This window comes from Felis catus, chromosome A2, assembly GCF_018350175.1.
Source record: "Felis catus isolate Fca126 chromosome A2, F.catus_Fca126_mat1.0, whole genome shotgun sequence".
NCBI lineage: Eukaryota > Metazoa > Chordata > Mammalia > Carnivora > Felidae > Felis > Felis catus.
In genome coordinates, this window is record NC_058369.1 from 75,139,702 (window position 1) to 75,159,005 (window position 19,304).

Genomic DNA, 19,304 nt, shown 5'->3' on the forward strand with positions numbered 1-19,304 from the left:
GCAAAAGTAAGTCTTAAATGTTTAAAAAATATAAAGAGAGTATCTTTAAAACATGGAGGTGGGTCAAGATTTCTTAAGCAAGACACTGAAAGCAACAAATATAAAATAGTTTTAAAATTCATTGTACTTGCATCAAAATTAAAAACTTCTGCCCATCAAAATGCACCACAAAGAAAGTAAGAATCTGGGCACCTGGGTGGCTCAGTAGGTTGAGTGTCTGACTGCAGCTCAGGTTATGATCTCACAGTTCATGGGCTCAAGCTCTGCCTCGGGCGCTGTGTTGATAGCTCAGACCCTGGAGCCTGTTTTGGATTCTGTGTCTCCCTCTCTCTCTGCCCATCCCCCACATACACTCTTGTTCAAAAATAAATATTTAAAAAAAATTTTTTTAAGTAAGAATCTAAGGCACCAAAAATAAGGCACTAAAAATAGAGACACCATTTTTAGAATGAATATTAGCAACAAAATATTGGTATTCTGAATACATAATGAGTATATAATATGGGAAAAACAATAGAAAGTGTGGGCAAAACAAAAAAAAATAGTTTTCACAGAAGCTAAGAAAGAAATGGCAAATAAATGTATGAAAAGATGCTTAACTTCATTTATACTTGGGGAAATGCAGTTAGAAAACAATAAGATACAATTTTACTCTCCTTAGATTGGAAAAAAATAATAAATTTGGTTACACCAAGTATTGGAAAGCACATGGGTCAATGGACAATCTTAAATATGCTTTGTAAAAATACAAATTGGTGTATCCATTTGAAATACAAATTAGCCTTATCTTTTAAATTTAAACATTCTCATACCCCAAGTAGAAAAGAATGTCGATGAATACAAAACAAAACAATCCAGCATGTACTAAGAGACAGAGGTATGAAATAAGACACCTTCAGATAACCCCAGAGAACTGCATAAATTTTCTATGGATGGGGTACCTGGGTGGCTCAGTCATTTAAACATCTGACTCTTGATTTCAGTTTAGGTCATGATCTCAAGGTTCATGGGTTCGAGCCCCATGTTGGGCTCTGCACTCACAGCATGGAGCTTGCTGCAGACCCTCTGTCTCCCTCTCTCTGCCCCTTCCCCACTTGCTCTCTTTCTTTCTCTCTTTCAAAAATAAATAAATGTTAAAAAAATTTTAAATAAAAGAAGTTTTTTCCATGGATGGAGCACAAGTTGCATGTTTATGGGGGAAGAGAAGGCAATGTGGTAAGCAACGTTGGCAAAGAGGCAACTCACGGTCAGCCATAATTTTTAGTGTTAGATGTTAGTGCTTTGTCTGGATATGAAAATTTTTCAAGCACTGTGAAATCACACTTCAGAAATGTAAATGAATCACAATAGCAGAGCTGCTCTAAATGAATTTGGAGGACCTTGGACCAGGCTGGCACAGTCCATCTTTGCTCTCCATGGGGGTGACATAGGGTTACACTCCTAAGGCTTGGGCACAGGTTGAAAACAGCCCTTGTGGGCAAAGGGTTTGGAGCTCTGTGGTACCACAATCTAAATTTACATCACAGAGCACAGAGCATCCATGTAATTGGATGATGGCAGAAAACCTAATGAGTGATTTGGAGAATCACTCCAAATCAATGGTAGGATTTCTGGAAAGATATCCACTTGTAGTATCCAAAGTACCCAATATTGTTGAAAGAAGCTTCAAAGGTCTCAGCATACAAATATATTTCCCATTACTCATTCAAATTGTTCAAAACACTCTGAAAGTACACTACAATTTTCATAAGTAGTTTACTTACATTGTTTTCGGGGCTGTCAGGAAAAATTGCTTATATCTTTTATTAATCCTAAGCAAAACCTACTCTATACTACTTTCAATCATCAGAAAGTTGGACAGTAAAATGGAAAACAAAAACAAAAATAGAGGGAAGAGCAGTCAATTGCCTAAATTCATTCCCGGGTATCAGACAAAGCACTTGACCGCTGCTGCTTAGCTTGGCAATCTCTAAAGTGGAAATGAAAGTATCTATCTCCTTACTGCCCTATGTTTCCACCTGAAGTATTCTATCATAATGCAAACACAGCACACCTTTTTTTGGAGTATCAGTATTTTAATAAGATTAAAGTACAGTCAGTAATCTAACTGACTATCAATCTAAGTGATAATTTAAATTTTAATAAGATTAAAGTACAGTCAGTAATCTGACTATCAATCTAAGTGATAATTTAAATTTTATATGAAAATAAACACCAAGAACACTTTGAGTCTTACAGGAAACTGTCACACTGATCTAAACAGAAATCTTGGCTCTTTGACCTCTGGGGTGGGCGGGGGGGTGGGGAGTAGGGGGTCCTTTCCGGCTTTTGTTTTTCTATCTGTAAGGTGGGGAGAATACTTACTTGTCAGACTTATGTGAGATAATACATAAAGTATGAGGGTGGAGCCTGCTCAATAAATGGTAGCTATAGCATAATACAGACTATAAGACCTTACAAATGAATACTTTCAATGAACCAATCTTCCTAATAAGAAACCTCCAATAAGAAAAAGGGAAAAGTCATTTGGACATTCCTGTGTCACTTGAAACCAGTTTCTCAAACTTTGACACCATTGACATTTGGGGCTGGATAATTCCACACGATGAGGAGGATGTCGTGGCCACTGCGGGACGCTCAGCAGTATCCCTGCCCTCTGCCCATTAGGTGCTATTAGCTCTCCACCCACCTGAGTTGTGACAAACAAAAATGTCTCTAGACGCTATAGATACTGCCAAATGCCCACTGGGGGGCAAAGCGTCTTAGACAAGGTACAAAAAGCACCAACCACAAAGGAAAAACATGGAAAATTGGGCTTTATCAAAATTTAATATTTCTGCTCTTAAAAAAATTGTTTAGAAATAAAAACGCTGGGCTCCTGGGTGGTTCAGTTGGTTAAGTCTCTGACTTTAGCTCAGGTCATGATCTCACAACTCATGGGTTCGAGCCCCGCATTGGGCTCTGTGCTGACAGCTCAGAGCCTGGAGCCTGCTTCAGATTCTGTGTCTCCCTCTCTCTGCCCCTCCCCTGCTCACACTCTGTCTCTCTCTCTCTCTCTCAAAAATAAATAAACATAGGGGAGGAGCCAAGATGGCGGAACAGCATGGAAGTTTTTTTGTGCATCTGACGTCCATGAAATACAGCCAGATCAACACTAAACCATCCTGCACATCTAGAAAACTGATCTGAGGATTAACACGACAATCTGCACAACCTGAACCAGAGAACTCAGCAGGTACACGACACAGAGAGGTGAACTGGAGGAGAGAGATGCCACAGAGGGCAGGGAGCTGTTTTTGTTTGTGGAGAGAGGATGGAGATGGGGGCGGGGGGAGAATACAGGAAAAGCACAGCCCCCCGCAAAAGCAGCTGGAGAGAAAGTGGAAAAGTGGAAACAGCCACAGGGACTGAACTAAAAAGGGAGAAAGGAGAAAGCAGAGGGCTTAAATTCCATTAAGACTCTATAAACAGGGGGAGCGCAGAGTCTGAAATGCCCCAGCTCAATACCTGGTGGTGCTCTGGTGGGAAGGGCGAATCCCCAGGAGCAGAGTGAAGTCTGGGGGTCTTCAGGCCACACGGGGAGAGGCGGTTCCCCTGCTGGGAGGACTCCCCACAAGCAAAGGTCCCAGCGGATCCTGGAGAACAACCACATTCGCTGGTGCTGGAACAAGGACATTGGGGGTGAAGCCTGGCTCCAGATGCGGGTTGTGATTTGCCATAATCCCTGAAATGCTGCTGCTACACGGTCACGTGAACTTTTTCTGGGGGGGCTGGCACCCGGACGCAGTCTCTGGGCCTCCGCAGCAGCGGGGTCCCACAAACGTTCCTGGGTGTGGCTGGCACCTGGCCATTGTTCAGTGAGACCTTCCCACAGAGGGGCAGAATGGATCAAAGCCGCAGTCCCTCAGAAGTGAGGGGTCGGGAAACACAGCTGCATCTGAGATAAAACTCAGGAGGGAGGTGCTGCTTGGGGATTGGTCACTGACAGTGTAAAAACGGGGAGTGAACGGAGGCTGAAGACAAAGGACAGGTGCGCGATTGTTGATTGAGGAGAACAGAGCTCCGATACGAGAGACTGGGTAGCTGGGTGATGCCATTTTCACCGCTCCCGCGCATGTGCATACACACCTGCAAGCACCACAATGATCCACCCCAGTAGGCTAGCAGCGCCATCTAGTGGAGAAGGGGGCCATTACACTAAGCCCCGCCCAACTGGGCCAACCTTGCTCTTCAGGAACACAAATCTTTCCGCCTGCTTAGTTTACCGACTATAAAGTGCTTCATAGTTTGACTTCTAGGGGAATATGAAGTAATTTCAATCGTATTTCAATCTGCTTACTTGTCCATGTGTTCAATTTTCTTTTTTTTCTTTTCTTTTTCTTGAATACAGAAAGAAAAAATTTATTTTTATTTTCAATTTTTATTAAAAATATTTTTCTTTAATTTTTTCTACTGTATTTTTTACCTTTGTGCAAATTTTTTCAAATTCTATTTTACTTCCATCATTTCCTTTTATTCTGTTTTAATTTTTTTTACTTCATTAATTCCTTTTGTTCCTTCAAAATGAAGAAACAAAGGAATTCACCCCAAAAGAAAGAGCAGGAAGAAAACAGCCAGGGACTTAACCAATACAGATACAAGCAAGATGTCTGAACCAGAATTTAGAATCACGATAATAAGAATACTAGCTGGAGTCGAAAATAGATTAGAATCCCTTTCTGAAGAGATGAAAGAAGTAAAAGCTAGTCAGAATGAAATAAAAAATGCTATAACTGAGCTGCAATCTTGAGTGTATGCCACGGTGGCAAGGATGGATATGGCAGAGCAGAGAATCAGCGATATAGAGGACAAACTTATGGAGAATAATGAAGCAGAAAAAAAAAGAGGGAGACTAAGGCAAAAGAACATGATTTAAGAATTACAGAACTCAGCGACTCATTAAAAAGGAACATCAGAATCATAGGGGTCCCAGAAGATGAAGAGAGAGAAAAAGGGGTAAAAGGGTTATGTGAGCAAATCATAGCAGAAAACTTTCTTAGCCTGGGGAAAGACACAGACATCAAAATCCAGGAAGCACAGAGGACCCCCATTGGATTCAACAAATAACGACCATCAACAAGGCATATCATAGTCAAATTCACAAGATATTCAGGCAAGAAAAGAATCATGAAAGCAGCAAGGGAAAAAAGCCCTTAACCTACAAGGGAAGACAAAGCAGGTTTGCAGCAGACCTATCCACAGAAACTTGGCAGGCCAGAAAGGAGTGGCAGGATATATTCAATGTGCTGAATCAGAAAAATATGCAGCCAAGAATTCTTTATCCAGCAAGGCTGTCATTCAAAATAGAAGGAGAGATAAAAAGTTTTCCAGACAAACAAAAATCAAAGAAATTTGTGACCACTAAACCAGCCCTGCAAGAAATTTTAAGGGGGACTCTCTGAGGGGAGAAGAGACGAATAAATAAATAAATAAATAAATAAATAAATAAATACCAAAAGCAAAAAAGACTAGAAAGGACCAGAGAACACCACCAGAAACTCCAATGCTACAAGCAACAAAATGGCAATAAATTCCTCTCTTCAGTACTCACTCTAAATGTCAATGGACTAAATGCTCCAATCAAAAGACATAGGGTAACAGAATGGATAAGAAAACAAGATCCATCTATATGCTGTTTACAAGAGACCCATTTTAGACCTAAGGACACCTTCAGATTGAAAGCAAGGAGATGGAGAACCATCTATCATGCTAATGATCGACAAAAGAAAGCCAGAGTAGCCATACTTACATCAGACAATCTAGACTTTGAAATAAAGACTGTAACAAGAGATGAAAAAGGGCATAATTAAGGGGTCTACCCACCAAAAATACCTAACAATTGTAAACATTTATGTGCCAAATATGAGAGCACCCAAATATATAAATCAATTAATCACAAACGTAAAGAAATTCATTGATAATATACCATACTAGTAAGGGACTTCAACACCCCACTTACAGCAGTGGACAGATCATCTAATCAGAATATCAACAAAGAAACAATGGCTTTGAATGACACACTGGGCCAGATGGACATAACAGATATATTCAGAACATTTCATCCTAAAGCAGTGGAATATACATTCTTCTCCAATGGACATGAAACGTTCTCCAGAATAGGCCACATACTGGGACACAAATCAGCCCTCAACAAGTATATAAAGATCGAGATCATACCATGCGTATTTTCAAGCCACAACTCTATGAAACTCGAAATCAACCACAAGAAAGAATTTGGAAAGATAAATACTTGGAGGCTAAAGAACATCCTACTAAGGAATGAATGGGCTAGCCAAGAAGTTAAAGAGGAAATTAAAAAGTACATGGAAGCCCATGAAAATGAAAAAGATAACACCACAGCCCAAAACCTGTGGGACTCAGCAAAGGCGGTCATAAGAGGAAAGTATACAGCAATCCAGGCCTTCCTACAGAAGGAAGAAAGGACTCAGGTACACAACCTAACCTTACGCCTTAAAGAGCTGGAAAAGAAACAGCAAATAAAACCCAAAACTAGCAGAAGACAGGAAATAATAAAGATTAGAGCAGAAATCAGTGCTATTGAAACCAAAAACAAAAAACAAAAAACAAAAAAAAAACAGTAGAACAGATGAATGAAACCAGAAGCTGGAGTTTTGAGAGACTTAATAAAATTAATAACCCTTAGCCAGTTTGGTCAAAAAGAAAAAGGAAAGGACCCAAATAAATAAAATCCCAAGAATGAAAGAGGAGAGATCACAACCAACACAGCAGAAATAAAAACAATAATAAGAGAATATTATAAGCAATTATATGCCAATGAAATGGGCAATCTGGAAGAAATGGACAAATTCCTAGAAACATATACACTACCAAATCTGAAACAGGAAGAAATAGAAAATTTGAACAGACCCATAACCAGTAAGGAAATAGAATTAGTAATCAAAAATCTCCCAAAAAACAAGAGTCCAGGGCCAGATGGCTTTCCAGGGGAATTTTACCAAACATTTAAAGAAGAGTTAACATCTATTCTTTTGAAGCTGTTCCAAAAAATAGAAATGGAGGAAAACTTCCAAACACTTTCTATGAAGGCAGCATTACCTTGATTCCAAAACCAGACAAAGACCTCACCTAAAAGGAGAATCATAGACCATTTTTCCTGATGAATACAGATGCAAAAATCCTCAGCAAGATACTAGCCAACTGGATCCAACAACACATTAAACAAATTATTCACCATGACCAAGTGGGATTTATACCTGGGATGCAGGACTGGTTCGATATCTGCAAAATAATCACTGTGATACATCACATCAATAAAAGAAAGAACAAGAACCACATGATCCTCTCAATAGGTGCAGAGAAAGCATTTGACGAAATACAGCATCCTTCCTTCATAAAAACCCTCAAGAAAGTAAGGATAGAAGGATAATGTCTTGAGAGCATAAAAGCCAATATGAAAGACCCAATGCTAATATCATCCTCAATGGGGAAAAACTGAGAGCTTTCCTCCTAAGATCAGGAACAAGACAGGGATGTCCACTCTCACCACTGTTATTCAACATAGTATTGGAAGTCCTAGCCTCTGCAATCAGACAACACAAAGAAATAAAAGGCATCCAAATTGGCCAGGAGGAGGTCAAACCTTCACTCTTCGCAGATGACATGATACTCTATATGGAAAACCCAAAAGATTATGCCAAAAAAACTGCTAGAACTGATTCATGAATTCAGCAAAGTTTCGGGATATAAAATCAATGCACAGAAATCGGTTGCATTCCTATACGCCAATAACGAAGCAACAGAAAGAGAAATCAAGGAATCGATCCCATTTACAATTGCACCAAAAACCATAAAATACCCAGGAATAAATCTAACCAAAGAGGTAAAAAATCTATACACTGAAAACTATAGAAAATTTATGAAAGAAATTGAAGACACAAAAATAGAAAAAGATTCCATGCTCGTGGATGGGAAGAACAAATATTGTTAAAATGTCAATACTACCCAAAGCAATCCACATATTCAATGCAATCCCTATCAAAATAACACCAGCATTCTTCACAGAACTAGAGAAAAACAATCCTAAAACTTGTATGGAAACAGAAAAGACCCTGAATAGCTAAAGCAATCTTGAAAAAGAAAACTAAAGCTGGAGGTATCACAATCCTGGACTTCAAGCTATACTACAAAGTTGTAATCATCAACACAGTATGGTACTGGCACAAAAACACTCACTCAGATCAATAGAACAGAATAGAGAACCCAGAAATGGACTCACAAATATAAGGCCAACTAATCTTTGACAAAGCAGGAAAGAATATCCAATGGAATAAAGATAGTCTCTTCAGCAACTGGTGCTAGGAAAACTGGACAGCGACATGCAGAAGAATGAACCTGGACCACTTTCTTACACCAGACACAAAAATAAACTCAAAATGGATGAAAGACCTAAATGTAAGACAGGAAGCCATCAAAATCCTTGAGGAGAAAGCAGGCAAAAAACTCTTTGATCTTGGCCACAGCAACTTCTTACTCAACACGTCTCCGGAGGCAAGGGAAACAAAAGCAAAAATGAACCATTGGGATCTCATCAAGATAAAAAGCTTCTGCACAGCAAAAGAAAATAAGCAAAACTAAAAGGCAACCGACGGATGGGAGAAGATATTTGCAAATGACATATCAGATAAAGGGTTAGTATCCAAAATCTATAAAGAACTTATCAAACTCAACACCCAAAAAACAAATAAGCCAGTGAAGAAATGAGGAAAAGACATGAATAGACACTTCTCCAAAGAAGACATCCAGATGGCCAACTGATGCATGAAAAAATGTTCCACATCACTCATCATCAGGAAAATACAAATCAAAACCATAATGAGATACCATCTCACACCTGTCAGAATGGCTAACATTAACAACTCAGGCAACAACAGATGTTGGCAAGGATGCAGGGAAAGAGGATCTCTTTGGCACTGCTGGTGGGAATGCAAACTGGTGCAGCCACTCTGGAAAACAGTATGGAGGTTCCTCAAAAAATTAAAAATAGAACTACCCTACAACCCCAGCAATTGCACTACTAGGTATTTATCCAAGGGATACAGGTGTACTGTTTCGAAGGGGCACATACACCCCAATGTTTATAGCAGCACTATCGACAACAGCCAAAGTATGGAAAGAGCCCAAATTCCATCAATGGATGAATGGATAAAGAAGATGTGATGTATATAATATACACAATGGAGTGTTACTTGGCAATCAAAAAAAAAATGAAATCTTGCCATTTGCAACTACATGGATGGAACTAGAGGGTATTATGCTAAGTGAAATTAGTCAATCAGAGAAAGACAAAAATCATAGGACTTCACTCATATGCGGACTTTAACAGACAAAACAGATGAACATAAGGGAAGGGAAGCAAAAATAATATAAAAACTGGGAGAGGGACAAAACATAAGAGACTCTTAAATATAGAGAACAAACAGAGGGTTACTGGAGGGGTTGTAGAAGGAGGGGGGAAGGGCTAAATGGGTAAGAGGCATTAAGGAGTCTACTCCTGAAATCATTGTTGCACCATATGCTAACTAACTTGAATGTAAATTAAAAAATAAATAAATTATTTAAAAAAACAATGAAACACCACTACACACCTGTTAGAATGGCTGAAGCCAGAACCAACCATATCAAGTGCTGGTGAGGCTATACAGCGGCTAGACTCTCACACACTGCTGATGGATGTGTAAAATTGTTCATCCATTTGGAAAACGGGAAGTTTTTCAAAGTGAGACATATATCTACCCCATGACTTAGCAATTCCACTCCTAGGTATTTACCCAAAAGGCAAGAAAACATATGCCCATACAGAGACTTATATAAAAATGTTCACGGCAGTGTATTCATAGTAGCTCAGTACGAACTCAATTACTATAAACTACCCAAATATTTAAGAGATGAATGGATGAACAAGGTTTATCCCCAATCGAATACTCCTCAACGGGAAAAGGGAGGTGGGGAAAGAAAAGTGAAAGAAAGAAAGAAAGAAAGAAAGAAAGAAAGAAAGAAAGAAAGAAAAGAAAAGAAAAGAAAAGAAAAGAAAAGAAAAGAAAAGAAAAGAAAAGAAAAGAAAAGAAAAGAAAAGAAAAGAAAGAAGGAAGGAAGGAAGGAAGGAATACTGACATATGCAAAAACATGAATGAATCTCCGGCACTACGCTGTGGAAAAGAAGCAAGACTTAAAAGAGAACTTTCCATACGATTCCATTTAAATGAATCTCTAGAACAGGAAAGACGTAAGTTATAATGACAAAATCAAAATAACAGATGCCTCTGAAAGTCTAGGGAGGTTTCTGTGCCCCTGAGAGTGTTTGATGTCTTGGTGGGGGTAGTGGTTACATAGGCACACACGTGTGTCAAAACCGATTGAAATGCACATTTGGGGGCGCCTGGGTGGCGCAGTCGGTTGGGCGTCCGACTTCAGCCAGGTCGCGATCTCGCGGTCCATGAGTTCGAGCCCCGCGTCAGGCTCTGGGCTGATGGCTCAGAGCCTGGAGCCTGTTTCCGATTCTGTGTCTCCCTCTCTCTCTGCCCCTCCCCCATTCATGCTCTGTCTCTCTCTGTCCCAAAAATAAACGTTGAAAAAAAAAAAAAATTAAAAAAAAAAAAAAAAAAGAAATGCACATTTGTGTGTTTTATTATAAAAATGAGGGTGAGAGGTAATCAGGCTATGCAATCAGAATTAATAGCACCTATACAAAATACGAATCTAGGAAACAGGACATTAAATACACATATAGATTCAAGCCATTTAGTGGATTTTTAAAAATTTTTCCAATGCTTATTTATTTTTGAGAGAGACACACAGAGAGAGAGAGAGAGAGAGAGAGAGAGAGAGAGACAGAGAGACAGAGAGACAGAGCATGAGCAGGGAGGAGCAGAGAGGAAGACACAGAATCAGAGTCTGAAGCAGGCTCCAGGCTCTGAGCTGTCAGCACAGAGCCTGTCACAGGCCCAAACTCACAAACCCCGAGATCATGACCTGGGCCGAAGTTGGACACTTAAGTGACTGAGCCACCCAGGTGCCCCCATTTTAGTGGATTTTGAGCTAACATTTTATCCAGAAAAAAAGTTGGGGAGCATCCAGGCACAAAAAATGAGCAATCAGCAAGTAGGGAAAAAGACAAATTAATAAACTGGAAGGCCAGAGAAAAGAATGCAGGAAATAACAAGAAATCATAAAAGAAAAGAAAAAAAGAACAGAAAAAATTAAAGAAAAGCATTAACCAGAGATATAATAAAGACCTTTTTCCTGAGTTGAAGAAAGTCACAAGACTTTATATCCAAAGGTCTTCTAGGAGCAGGGCAGGATTATTTCTTAAGGGCCCATCTCTTGACATATCCTGACAAATTTCTGAATTCTAAGGGTAAAGACAAAATTATGAATATGTACATTAAAGACGCTAGAACCATTGGTTGCCAGAATTGGATTTTAGAACTTAATATAAAATTTTTTTTAATGGTTGCCAAATTTTATTTGTAGAAGTAAAATACTTAAAGTAGCATCCTCTGCTATAACCATTGCCTAATATCATGGAAAGAAAACAGGAAGAATATGTCAAAATTATAGGAACGCCAGTCCTCAAAAATGACAGTATATACATACACGTACACTAATACACACATTGTCTTGACCTCCTCGATTCTTTATGGGTAAGTCAAAATATTTTCTCACAGGAATCTTCAAAGTAACACTAAAGAATGCAGGAAGATTTCTAGAAATACTTAGCAAAATGAACTATTTTCCTGAAATTCTATTCTTACATAAATCGTTATTTTTCACCTTTTTTAATGCAAGAATTCAATGTGCTTTCTATTTAAAAAAATCACTGAGGCAGATAGGAAGCTACATAAATGTAGAAGAAAGAAAGGAATTGTCATATACAGGAGATGTTTGGGGAATAAGACCAATTAAATAAATATTAAGTGTAAGGAATTTCTAATAATATGCTCTTGAAGCTTAGATCAATTATTAAGGAAGGATTTTTGAAAGGAAAGGTAAACTTATTTTTAATAAATCCCAGAGCTAAATTTTATATACTTTTTTTTACATTTATTTACTTAGTTTCTTTTCTTTTTTTGAGAGAGAGCACAAACAGAGGAGGGGCAGAGAGAGAGGGAGACAGAGAATCCGACACACAGAGCCCAACGTGGGGCCTGAACCCACAAACCTCGAGATCATGACCTGAGCCAAAGTCAGATGCCTAACCGACTGAGCCACCCAGACATTCCTCATATACTTTTAATAAAAGATGGCACAACTAGGATGGAGTAAATGAATATTAAAATTCTTATCTTTATCTTGAGATTACGGTGATTATTTGCTGTTAAAAAATTTTGGTCAAGTGGGGGCACCTGGGTGGCTCAGTTGGTTAAGCATCTAACTTCGGCTCAGGCCAAGATCTCATGGTTCCTGATTTTGAGCTCTGTGTTGGGCTCTGTGCTGACGGCTCAGAGCCTGGAGACTGCTTCAGATGCTGTGTCTCCCTCTCTCTGCCTTTCCTCTGCTCTTGCTCTGTCTGTCTGTCTCTCTCTCTCTCTCTCTTTAAAAAAAAAAGTAAACATTAGAAGAAGATTTTTAAAAAATGGGCCAAGTAGGGGCGCCTGGGTGGCGCAGTCGGTTAAGCGTCCGACTTCAGCCAGGTCACGATCTCGCGGTCCGTGAGTTCGAGCCCCGCGTTGGGCTCTGGGCTGATGGCTCAGAGCCTGGAGCCTGTTTCTGATTCTGTGTCTCCCTCTCTCTCTGCCCCTCCCCGTTCATGCTCTGTCTCTCTCTGTCCCAAAAATAAATAAACGTTGAGAAAAAAAAAAATTTAAAAAAAAAAAAAAAAAAAAAAAAAAAAAAAATGGGCCAAGTATATTTTTTACAAAAAGTAATATTCCTCATTAGCAGAAGATAAATGAGATAGAGAACTAACTCAGTAAGAAAAAAAAATTGATCACTCCAAGGAAAGACAGGAAAGAAAAGAAGGAAAGAAGGGATGAAGGAAGGAGGGAAGGGCCACAAACATAAAAGGTATCAGATAAAAATAAGACCAAGACCAAACAAATCAATTAATGTTGCGAATTGAATGAACAACATTTCTATATAAAAGACGATGACTAAAATTAGGGAAGAAAGGCAAAACCCAGTTCAGAGGCTATTTAAAAGATCATTTTAAATAAAATGATAAATGTTAAGTAGCTGAAGATACGATAAGCAAATGGAAACAGAAGGAAAGCAGGTGGAAATATTACTATTGAAGTAAAGCTGAAACGAAATGCATTAAGCGGGATATTTCATATTTATAAAAGGTACACTCTGCCAAACGGATATGTCAAGAAACTTTATACATTGAAAAAAAAACTAATCGAGGGGCGCCTGGGTGGCGCAGTCGGTTAAGCGTCCGACTTCAGCCAGGTCACGATCTCGCGGTCCCGTGAGTTCGAGCCCCACCTCGGGCTCTGGGCTGATGGCTCGGAGCCTGGAGCCTGTTTCCGATTCTGTGTCTCCCTCTCTCTCTGCTCCTCCCCCGTTCATGCTCTGTCTCTCTCTGTCCCAAAAAAATAAATAAACGTTGAAAAAAAAAATTTTTTAAAAAGAAAAAAAAAAAAGAAAAAAAACTAATCGCAAAATACATTAGATGAATAATTTTTAGAAATACAATGAGAAACTAACAGAAAGTGCAGTCTTCCGGGAGATAACACGGCTCTTTGAAAATGTGACAGATCAAGCAGATAAAAAATATAGAGTACTTGAATAACACAATTACAGAGTCTGATTTATTGAGGAGAAAGAGTAAGAGAGAAACATTGTATCTAACAGATGTAAAATACATATTATTTTCAAATTTTCATGGAACAGTAATGAAAAAGTCATGGAGAAGATATAAAGACCATCTCAACAAATTCCTCAAGCAGATATACCAGTTAGCCCACACTTTTTCCTCACTGTCATAATTGTGGAAATTAACACTTCTGCACAGACTTTGGAAATAAAAGAAATCACACCAATAATAGACTCAGAGGGGTGCCTGGGTGGCTCAGTCGGCTTAGCATCCAACTCTCAGTTTTGGCTCAAGTCATAATCTCACGGTATGATGAATTTGAACCCCATATCAGGCTCTGGACTTACAGTATGGTGCCTCCTTGGGATTCTCTCTATCTCTCTCTCTGCCCCTCCCCTGCCCTGCTCACGCTGTCTCTGTCTCTCTCAAAATAAGCAAATGAACTTTAAAAATAAAAATAAAAAAAATACTAGACTCAGAAAACAATACGGATGATATCTGATTGTTATGTAATAATACCCTGATTAGATATTTGAGTACCTTGAGTAGATTAAAATCATTTTTCTCTTTCTCTTACCATTCTGAATATTTCATCTCACAGCCTGATAAAAAGACTTTATTATTTAATAAGGGTCTGAATGAGGCAGTCCCCTCTGATCCTTGTCAACATTTTTCAAAATGGAGATACTGGCTTCCAAAGTGAAGGATGGGACCCCAGAGTGGGGGCCAACTTTCTTTTGGGGTCTGAGAGGGCACACCCAAACTGCTCAACTATTACTCCTAGTCCCACACAACATGGAGTAAAGTCTGACATAGTTAAGCTGCAGAGGAAAGCCGTGGAAACAACATGTAATAATTATCCTATACTTAATTCATAAATACAAATGGGCAACCCACTATTGTCAGATACTTGAGAAACAACATAGCAAAACAAAAACAAAAAACAAAAGAATACAAATGAACAGGAGTATCCACTGTTGCTGGAGGAAACAGAAATAACTCAGGGAGGAGCAGGGAATCTTAAACTAATTTCAGATGTTTTTTTGAGAGAGTTCAACAGACTATTCCATTCATATAACAAGAACAGGTTGCAATGATAAAAGGAACAGGGTTTGTAAAAATTCATAATGTAATTCTTGACATTTAAAAGCTTGATAGAATACTGAATGAAAAAGTCAATGAAATGTTCCAGAATCTAGAATGCCAAATAAGCAGAAAATATGAAGGATTTCAGCACAATCAATCCAGAAGGACCCACATCTGTCTACTAGTAGTTCTAGAAAGAAGTAGTTAAGAAACGGGACATGAGCAATTTATCAAAGGAATAAAAGAATGAAATTATCCAAAGATTAAATAAACCAACAAAAAGAATATGTCTTCATTTTGAAAGATTCTATCTGGGGGTGAGCAGAAAGAATGCGGGGAAAAAAATCTGAACACATTATTATAAAATTTCAAGAATACTGGGATTCTAAAGAAGATCCCAAAAGCTTCCAAAGAGATCACCTTTACCTTCAAAGGAAGAAGGACCAAATTGGTTTGGGACATTTCATAAGCAACACTGGATGCCAAAAACATTGGAAAAATGCCTTCGTAAGTTCTGAGTGAAAATTATTTTGAGCCTACATTCTAGCTATCAATCAAGAGTGAAGACACAATGAAGTCGTTTTCAGACATTCAGACTCCCCAAATCCACCATCTACAGATTTGTACAGATTTGAAAGAATTACTTGAAAATGTACTCCAAGAATAACAGCAACAACAAATGAAATTCAAGAGTGAGGAGAATATGAGATTATAAGAAACCACGGCCCAAATAAGGCAGCAAAATGCAAGGAAATTCCAGAAGACAGCCATCCAGCAGATCCTGAAAGTCAGGCTGGAACAGATCTTGAAGCCATGGAAAGGAGTGTTTCAAAAGGAAAAGAATTTTAAGTAATGGATTTCTTAGCAGAGGAAGTGAATCTTCTTCAGGAAAAGGCAAAAGCATATTAAAATATTCAGGAAGAAAAATATCTCACTCCATTGCCCTCCCCACTTCCAACTTTCATTAATTGTATTTCTACTTTTAGTGACACTGCTTTGAAGATATACACGACTGCATGTCTTAACCTATGAAACACTTGGTTTGTTTTATAGCAAATATTTCAAATACTGGAATGTTTTCCCCCATTTTTAGATTCAACTGATGGATAAATATAAAAAACTTAATTATATAGGCTCACAATCCCCTCTATGATTCCATTAGAGCAAGATATGAATCTGAACTCAGAATTTTACAGATTGTACAAGGATAATACAATGCTTAGAATATATATTAAGTAACACTCCAGCACATTCTGGAACATCACCCTAATTAACATTTCTACAGAAAAAAAATATGTAAATAATCTGAACAAACCAGTTCAGGTGAGGTTTTGTGACCAAATAAGTTCAGGTCATTGCCTCAAGCATGGTTACTCCTGCTAACTGACCTAGAAATTGAACTAAAGAGTGAGCTTGTAAACTCCAAAAGAGCAGTAAGAATCCTTGCCGATTTCCTACTGTGGGAGAAAGTAATGGGAGAAAGAAAGGAAAAAACTGGTGAGACACGGAGACAGAGACACAGCCCCTATAGAATTATTTGAGCCTCAGAGCTTGGACTCATCAATTAGGTGAGGCAGGAATCACCCTCTCTTGCTTAACAGCTTGATTTGAATTTGTCATTTGCAACTGAAAGAGGTCAGACCAATAATGCCCAATGTGGCCATACCAAAGTGGACAAGAGAACATGTGACAGGAGATGAGGTCTCCTGAGCTCTAAGAAGACAGAGAACTTACTCATCATATCCTGATTCCTAGGACTGTGCTTAGCTCATGGTAGGGACTCAAAAAATATTTGTTCATTGAATGAATTATGGCAAATATCATTACGTTGTAATTATGTGTTGTTTTTTGTTCTGTTTTTTTGTTTTGTTTTGTTTTCACAATAAACCATAAACTCCTTGAGGGCAAAAACCATGTGTGTTTTTACTTTTATCCTAAGCATTCAATAAAATGCCTACCACTTGTTAAAAGCTGAACAAATATCCATTGATTAGCTGGTGAGTGAATAAATGAATGAATGAAGTGAATGAACGAATCAAGAAACAAATGAATAAGCAAATTAATCTGTTTCCTAAAACTAACTTCCACATCTGAATTTAATCTCTTCCTACTTTATATCGTAAGGGATATACATATAATCAGAGCAACAGGTATGATCAACAGTCTTCATAATATTTTTTTCAATAGAAGAAAATAGATTTGAAGAACAAGAAGTTATTAGGCATCCGAATATTTTCTAAATTCTGCTTGTCAACGAAATAGAACATCCTGACAATGAACTAATATAATGTTCTAAATTCAATGCCTTTTTAAAATTCCATAAGTAAACAAGCTAAATACCGTCAGCAGTCATCTGAATGGGAACCACAAAGAGGGAGACGATAATGTATCCCCATACGTCATCCTTCTGCCAAAAGGCTCTTGAACCCCACTAACGAAAAAAAAAGCACTAGACAGAAGGAAGCAATAGCTTTATGGAAATAATTCAGCCTCTTGTCAATAGGAAACTAAGAATGAGGCAGGGCCCACCATTTATTAAACCAGGGGTATATTTTTATTGCCTTTTGTGAAAAAGAGCTCTCCAATATTTGTGAGATGGTGCTCTACATGATCCTCAAAGTTCAGAGGAAGTCCAGAAAACAAAAACAAAACCCTGCAGTTTCCTTTCGAGGACGAAAGCAATAGTGACCAGATAGAGGGCTGCAAAAGAATAAAAATAAATTGACAAAGCATGACAACTCTACAATTCAGCTTCCTCTGAATCCACAAGATTCCATACACAGGAGTTTAATGGGATTCATCAGACGAATTAAGACTTGCCTTATGCATTAATGTGTCATAATACAACTCCTCAATAATGCCATCTTCACATTACCCAAGGCACAGAAGGGTTTTTTTATATTAAAAATTGCTGAACGATGTCTAAAATTTATTATTTCTGGAAAACTAATTTTATCCATTTTTTTCCAGTATGCTCACCTTAAAGTATCTACCCTTGTGAAAACATGCTTTCCCAATTAGCTGAAAGAGAACTCAATGCCACCTGCCATTTCCACTGGCCCATCTGAAATAACTTCCTGTGGGGAAATGTTCATTTAAAGTAGCTCTGCTGACCTGCCAGCATCAGGTTATATTTCTCCAAAAGTTTGGCTGGGAAACACTGGCTTTTAAATAATTGCTTAAAGAAACTCCCAAGAGATCCACAGTTAATGGTCCCATAATGAGTCGCTTCTTCTGGCAAGAAAAGTTATTTCTGCAACATCCATATTTGATTTTCTGGAAAATCTATAGTAGCCTAAGCTTCACGCATGAGCCACTATAGGCTTATTATAAGCCTACAGTTTTTCTCTTCGCGGTGCATGTTGGATGCTCCCCATTGCTCTGGGGCGGAAAATCCAGAAACAAAGTAACTTGACAAGCTGAGTACATAAATTAAGTGCATAAATTCTTTACAAATAGGGCTCTTGATAGTACATTTAAAGTACAAATAGTAGTTGTACAGCACACCCAAGGAGTTTGTTTTCCAAACGAATGAAATGGTGCTGGAGAGGTGACATATCAGAATTACTTCCCCCACTCGTTGACCTTCAATGGTGCCACATTCTTAATGTTTTTAGCCAAACACTGTTATTGGAAAGAAGGAGCAAGGTTTTACATAAATGCTGCCTCCTTCAAGCTATGAACCACTGTGAAATAGCATTATCATGACAAGCTCTCTTGATTATATTATCTCCAGGCTCTAAAACTCTATAGATCAAGACATTTTGAACAGTTGTCCCATTTTAGAGAAGCAAACATCTAATATAAAAAGAAGAAAAAGAACTGGAAAGCTGCAGACAAGTTCTGCCCCCAGATCCATCAGCATTGACCCGAGTCTCCCTTAAACACAAGCCTTTTGTACCTTCGAGGCTGAGGACATTCAGTTGAATTTTCTTCCCGCCTCCTCCCGAACGAAGCTATTGGTATCACTGACCTAAACCCCCGAACACATGTTGGGCTTTCCAGATACAAATGCGTATCTAAATTCAAGCGTAAAGTAATACCCAAAGATCTATAGTACCTTTACTCATAAAAGCCACACCCTCTTGATCTTATTCTTTAAAATGAGATATAAAAATAGCAAATAAAAGTTCCCAAGGGGGCCATCTATAGGTAGTTTGTATTTAGAATATGAGCTAATAGTCAAGTGTACAAACAACAGGTACTCAAAGTAGGTGTTCGGTGAAATAAACCACAATGTCTCCCATGGACGCGGAACTAACCAGAGGCAGGAAATGGTAATGAACTAAGGAACAATTCTGACAAATAAGAAAGCCAACCTTTGAGAGAAACAGCAGATCAGAGCACAAAGGGGATCTTAGGATCTCACTCATTTCACTAAAGA

At 38.4% G+C, this 19,304-nt stretch overlaps 1 protein-coding gene across 5 annotated transcripts in view; it reads right to left on the reverse strand.

Annotated features, from left to right (window-relative positions):
• The window catches only part of POU6F2 (POU class 6 homeobox 2), a 496,186-nt gene that overhangs the window by 447,170 nt on the left and 29,712 nt on the right, over positions 1-19,304 (reverse strand). The gene's annotated exons all lie outside the window — the stretch shown is intronic.